We start from the raw sequence: 6,309 nt of genomic DNA, 5'->3' as shown, positions 1-6,309 counted from the left end.
ACAGTATGTAAATTCCATTTTTTTTCCCATGGGACAGATCTTCTGTCTTCGTTTTAGAATAATGAAGTGTCCTAACTTATAAGGGGTCCATAAAGATCATCTAATCCAATGCCCTGCTATTTGCAGAACTACCTAAACCTAAACCCTATGATTAAAAGCATCATCCAGGCACTCCTTGGACTCTGACAGGTTTGGTGCTGTGACCAGTTCCTTGGGAAACTTTTGCCACGGACCATCCACTTTCTTGCTAAAGAACACTTCCCTAATGTTCAGTATGAATTTCCCCTGATGAGTCTTCATTCCATTTCCTCATGTCCCGTTACTGGTCACCAAAGTAACAGAGTAACCTCCTCCACTGCCCACTGTGAGGAAGCTGTAGTCTCTGATAAGGACAACCCTCAACCTTCCCTTTTACATAGTGATCTCAGCAGCTCTTAAATGCCTTATCCTCGAGGTCTTTCAGCACCTTGATCACCCTCCTCTGGACACACTCTAATAGTTTGATAGCCTTGTACCTAGGCACCCACAGCTGCACACAGGTCTTGAGATGGGCTGCACCAGTGCACTGTAGAGCAGAATAATTGCCTTCCTTGACCAAGTGATGGTGCTGTGCTTGATGCACCCCAGGACACATCTATCTCTTTTGACTGCCAGGGCATATTGTTGACTTATATCCAGCTTGTCATTGGATAGATGTCTTTCTTTGGTGCTTCTCTTCAGTCTCTCATCCACCAATTACATATAACCAGGATTTCTTTTTCCCAGGTTGAGAATCTGACACTTGTTAAATTTCATGCAGTTGGTGATTGCCGTCTCTAATTTATCCACATCTTTCTGTAAATTCTCTCTGTCCTTGAAGGATTTAGTAGTTCCTCCTACTTTAGTATAACTGGCAAACTTCCTTAATATACATTTAGTTCCCACATCCAGATAATTTATAAAAACACTAAAGTGCACTGGACTAAAATGGAGCCCTGGGGAGCCCCACTGGTGATTGGCTGCCAGCCTGATATGACCCCATTTACTATAATTCTTTGAGTCAACCAATTGCTCACCCAGTGTATAATGAACTCGAGTAGCTGTGTGCTGGACATTTCATCCAGAAGGATGCTGTGAGAGACAGTATCAAAAGCTTTGTTAACATCAAAGAACCCACATTACTGCCTTTCTTTAGACAACTAGATGGGTGACTTTTTCATAAAAGGAAATTAATTTAGTGAAGCAGGACTTTCCCTTCATAAACCAGTGCTGGTTATGACGAATGATTATATTGTGTCTCAGGTATTTTTCACTAACTCTCAGAATAAATTTATTCATAATTTTGCCAGTCACTAAAGTGAGACTTACAAGTCTGTAATTACCAGAACCTTCCTTCCTTCCTACACTTGAAAATAAGAACATTTGCTATGCTTCCAGTTAACTGGGACCTCTCCAGACTCCAAACACTGTTGTAAAAGTAATGGGGAGACTTTCTGCCATACCATTAGCCAGGTTTTTCAGTACAATGGGGTAGGTCCCATTAGACCACATAAATTTATATGCATCCAGCTGGAGCAGCAAGTCTCAAGCTCAGAGTTAGCTGGGAGTTTATAATTTCCATAATCACAGCCTTCCAAAAGAGAGTTTAGGACTCACTGTTGTTAAAGATACAGGAAAAAAGGCAATAAACACCTCTGCTTTGTCTGCAGCCTGGTTTTGAGGTGACTGACCTAACCAAGTAATGGACCAATATTATCTCTGGTTCTTCTTTTCAAGTTAACATATTTAAAAAGAAGGCCTTTTGTTTTGCTTCAAAGTGTTGCTCAGTTTGGACTTTAGCTGGGCTTTGGTCACATGAATTTACTCCCTATGAGTAGTATCTCTGTAGTCTTCCTCCATTTCTCTGTATTCTTCAGCCCTGTGCTGTCCACTCTTTGAGTGAGATTTAGAGCTTTTTGAATATCTTACTTTGAATCTCTAAGTAAGGTAATTTAGATTAGTGTTTGCTAGCTTGTTTTTTTTTCTTTCTTTCTATTTGTTTTAAGTTCAGATAGAGATATTCACTAATTTTAATGCCTTGTTACATACTCCTATCAATCATTCAATTCCTTCTGTAGCCAGAAGTCTTGGTATTTCAGTTCAGCAAAATATGAATGCTTGTATGTATAAGAGACCATACTGTTCAGTCTCTTCTTAGATAGGCTTTCTATTTTCACATGATATCATATGTGTCTCCCACAGGTTTTAAAACCAAAGGAATAAAAGCTTCCTCATGTTACTCTACTGAGCACAGCCTTAGACTTGCCTTAGGTCAAACCATGATTTTACATATGAAATTGGAGAGTGGATGTTATGTTAAAAGTTTTGAAAGTAAAGTGAAATGATTTCACTGTTTTTTGGGGTTTTTTTTTGATGCCTTCAACATATGAGGTCTGGAACACAGTGCTGTATTTGTCTAGGAAAGTGAAAATACTGTTAAAACATCCTATAGTGCCATCATGCAGCACACCTGCATTTCCAAAGATCACATTGTCAACTTGATTTTATGAGCTTCAGATATGTAGTCTAATCAGGCAACTACTTTCAAGCCTGTAAGTTGAGTGCTTTATTTTAATGGTAGTTCTCCATAAGATTTATTTCTTTAATGATTGCTTAAGCTAATCACATGAGAAATCAGAGGACAAAAGTCATGAAGCAGGACAACATTGGGCAGCTTGAGAAGGAAGGGGCTTAGAGGCTTGTTTTCAGTTTATTGCTTTTTTTTGCTTTCCATAAAAGATGATGCTTATTGAAGAGTGCTAGACTTCAAAATGAAAAAAAACCCAACGAAACAAATGCAAATCTATTTAAAGTGATGTTATATTTAAGGGATGAGACAGAGCAGCTCAAATTATTTATAGGATTTATTTTAATAATAATGTATCTCTTTATAATACATTTTTTGTATTGAATATAGTCCTTAAAATGTCTTAAAGGACCAAAAGTGTTGTAATAGGATTCTGAAATGTTTGAATTTTCCCAAAACCCAGGTGCAAAGCTATATAAGCACCTATAGTCAGGCCTTCTCTCAGCTAGAATTAAACCAAGATGAATTTGGCTCAGTGATGTGGGAAATACTGACCCAGTCCAGAGACTACTCAAGGTTTTCAGTGGACTGATTGGACAATCAGACAGATCTCAACTTTTGGCCAACACAAAATGCTCCACCACACTGAGCTGAATGCTCAGATACTGTAATTTCTAGCTCCCCTTTATAAAAGTAATGCTGGAAAAATATGTCAAAAGGCAGACAGCAGGTGCCTTAGGCCTATAGAAGTTTTCTATTTCCTTAATCTGTCAGGCAGCTTTCAATAGTACAGCAAGAAATTGCTTGATATTTTACCTGGAGTTATGTGAATACACTGTGAATATTTAAGGATTTTAAAAGAAAATAATTTTGTGCAGGACAGCCAGTTTTTTGGGAGTTATTTCTCATATTATGGTAATGTACTACTCATAATACCTGTGGAGTTTGGGCTACAGAAATGGGACCTTTGACTTGTCTTCAAAGGCTGTAGGAGCATTAAGAGAGTTCCAAGTACATGACAGCATAGGGTGTGGTAGACAGGAGTCCTGCCTTTCCTGCTTTCAGCCAGTTACCTCACATTGGCAATAGTCTTTGTCAGATGCTTCTAGGAAGCAATCATTATTTGTTTATTCAAACCAACACCCAGAGGAGGGTGAGGTGCTTTGAGAGGGATGTTCATTGGTCATGCTTCAATGTCACATTGCTTGACTCCTAGTTGGGGAGAGTAAAGCTGAGCTTCCTAATTAGTTCCCTTAGGAGGAATGAAGATACTCTAGAACTAAAGCAAGTGAGTATGGCCAGGATGATTAAAAGGAGGTATTGATAATCATCATCAAGATGACTATTCCTCAAATCCACTGAAAAAATGAAGCCTGGTGCATGTTTGTAGAATTGGAGAAATTTGGGTCATAATAACCAAAGTCAGAACTTTCATCTGGGGCATTGTGTAGGGAATTCACCCCAAAGCAGGCTTTCTCCAAATTTAAGGCTATATACAGCTGTAAGAAAAAGAACTGTGAAAGTCTGAAATAACTGTCAAAGGTACCTTGCACTGACAGACTGTTACCACCCCAGCAGCCTCAGGAGGAATACCACTGCTATGCATTGTCCTGTGTCCAAAATGTGATGAGCAGTGGAACATGAACATGGAACATGGAACATCGTGGTGAGAAAGTAGCAGGGCATTTTTACTTCTGTCGGTTTTGACACACTCTCTCAGTGACATCTAAAAGCTATTAATGCCATTCTGGAACTCCTTGCCGTGATGTGGGAGACAAGAGCAGAAAAAGGAATGCAGGAAAAACATTCAGAAACACTGATTATTATTTTTTTTTGGTTTTGTTTAAAGGGAGGAGATGAGACTGCTGCATTTGCTGTTTCACAAACTTGTACAAGAAACCAGATTAATCAGTACCAAAGACATATTCCGTTTTTCAATGTGTTCAGAGCAACTGCTTATTCACTGACTCTAGAAGCATTAATCACTGCATACAGAAGACACAGAAGCGTATCTAAAGCATTATTATTCTTTCTCTGTTGCTTTACCTATGTACAGACATTATTTCCTTGGCCATTACTGCCCCTGGGAAGAGACTGTAAATACCACTTATACAATCCAGATTTTACTTTAAAAATACATGAAACAATGTACTGCACCTACAGGTCAAGTTTAGTGTAAGGACCTTAAAGGCTGTGGTACACATTCATCTCAGAGTTACAGTGGTATTGATTTTTTATAAGGTAGTAAGCAACACTGGAGACTGTGTGTAGAATTCTATTCAACAGCCAAGAGCATGCAGCCACCTCAACAACATCCAAGTTCAGTGGTTTAATATTTTTTCCCAATTGTGAACTTCATGATATTTTCCTGCAGAAAGATCCTCATTGCAAAATAGTTTGAAATCTACTGACAGTAGCTTTTACAGACAAGTTGGTAAAGGAAGCCTAAGAAACAAGCCACACATCTCCCAAGGATTTCAAGCCACTGACTGAAAAACTGTTTCATTGAGCTGTAATCCCAATGTACCAACAGAACATTGTCCTTTAGCTATTGTGAAATTAATAACGTGTGTCATTTTTTAGACAACATAAGCAAGAGAATCTGCAACAATCTAAACTTAAAAGTTTTTCCTCTTGGGTCAAAAAATTTTCACCCATCCAATGTTTTTGTGCCAAATCCCTCCCACCAGGCCCAAACATTGGGCTATATCACATTTACATAAAAAACCCCCAAAATAAACTTCTAGAATCAGTCAGATCTGACACATTAGGAAGAATAAAAAACTACTGTGAATCATGCTCATCCTTTGCAGTTCTGACACATTACAGGAAGAAATGTGAGAGTTGCCTAGTCATATTTATAAATCCTTTGACTGTCTGCCCTTCTAATATCACAGATACATCATAACATAAAGCTTTAATATGGGGATGAGTTTTGCTATGAAATGTAATGTTATTTTATTATGACATCACTTCTAAAGGTCACCACTTTTCTGGAGCCATTTTCATGTTTACTGCTGACAGAGGTGGACCTACACACAAGCACTGGTAGTTTTATTCTGTTAAAAGTCTCAGCCTGAGTGATAAAATAGCATCCAGAGTGGAAAGATTAAGTGAAAGATATTTTACATATTAATTAGAGAAAATTTATGGGATGATTTTTAGTCTGTTATATATTGACGTAGAAATGTTACGTAAGGACAATTTCTTGCCCTGAAGAGGGGAAGAAACCTTGGGGGAAAAAAGGTGTGTCAACATAACACAGTCAATACTGAATTAGTGTTCAGAAGACCGTAGTTCTCTTTCCTCTTTCCGAGGCTCCCAGAAAAATCACTTCAAGCTGTTATATATCTTGTTCCTATCCATAGAGTGAATGTAACTTGGTCTCTCAGTTAGAAACTTTTAAACCTTATTTTGCTTCTCTAGATGTAGAAGTATGAAGTATTTTGTTATTATCAGAAGTTTTCACTACTTCAGTTTCTGGTACGTTGCTTCCAAAATATAATATGTTTACCTCTAGAGGGAAGGATTTTCTTTGTGACTGAAAGCACATTGCCTTTATGACCCAAAACACCAGGGTCTTTCTTCTCAATGTTCATTTATCCTCATGATAGCATCAAAAGTATGCCACCAAAGTACCAAAAATATTCTTCAATGCAGCAGCAGTTTGTATTTAGATTTTATGAGTACAACTTTCAGTCCTTCTAGCAAGATAAACTCAAATAGTAAAATAAGCATGTTTTTCTAAAATTTCTTTAGCAACT

Source organism: Passer domesticus, chromosome Z (genome assembly GCF_036417665.1).
Source record: "Passer domesticus isolate bPasDom1 chromosome Z, bPasDom1.hap1, whole genome shotgun sequence".
Lineage (NCBI taxonomy): Eukaryota > Metazoa > Chordata > Aves > Passeriformes > Passeridae > Passer > Passer domesticus.
Note: the sequence above shows the minus strand (reverse complement) of the source record.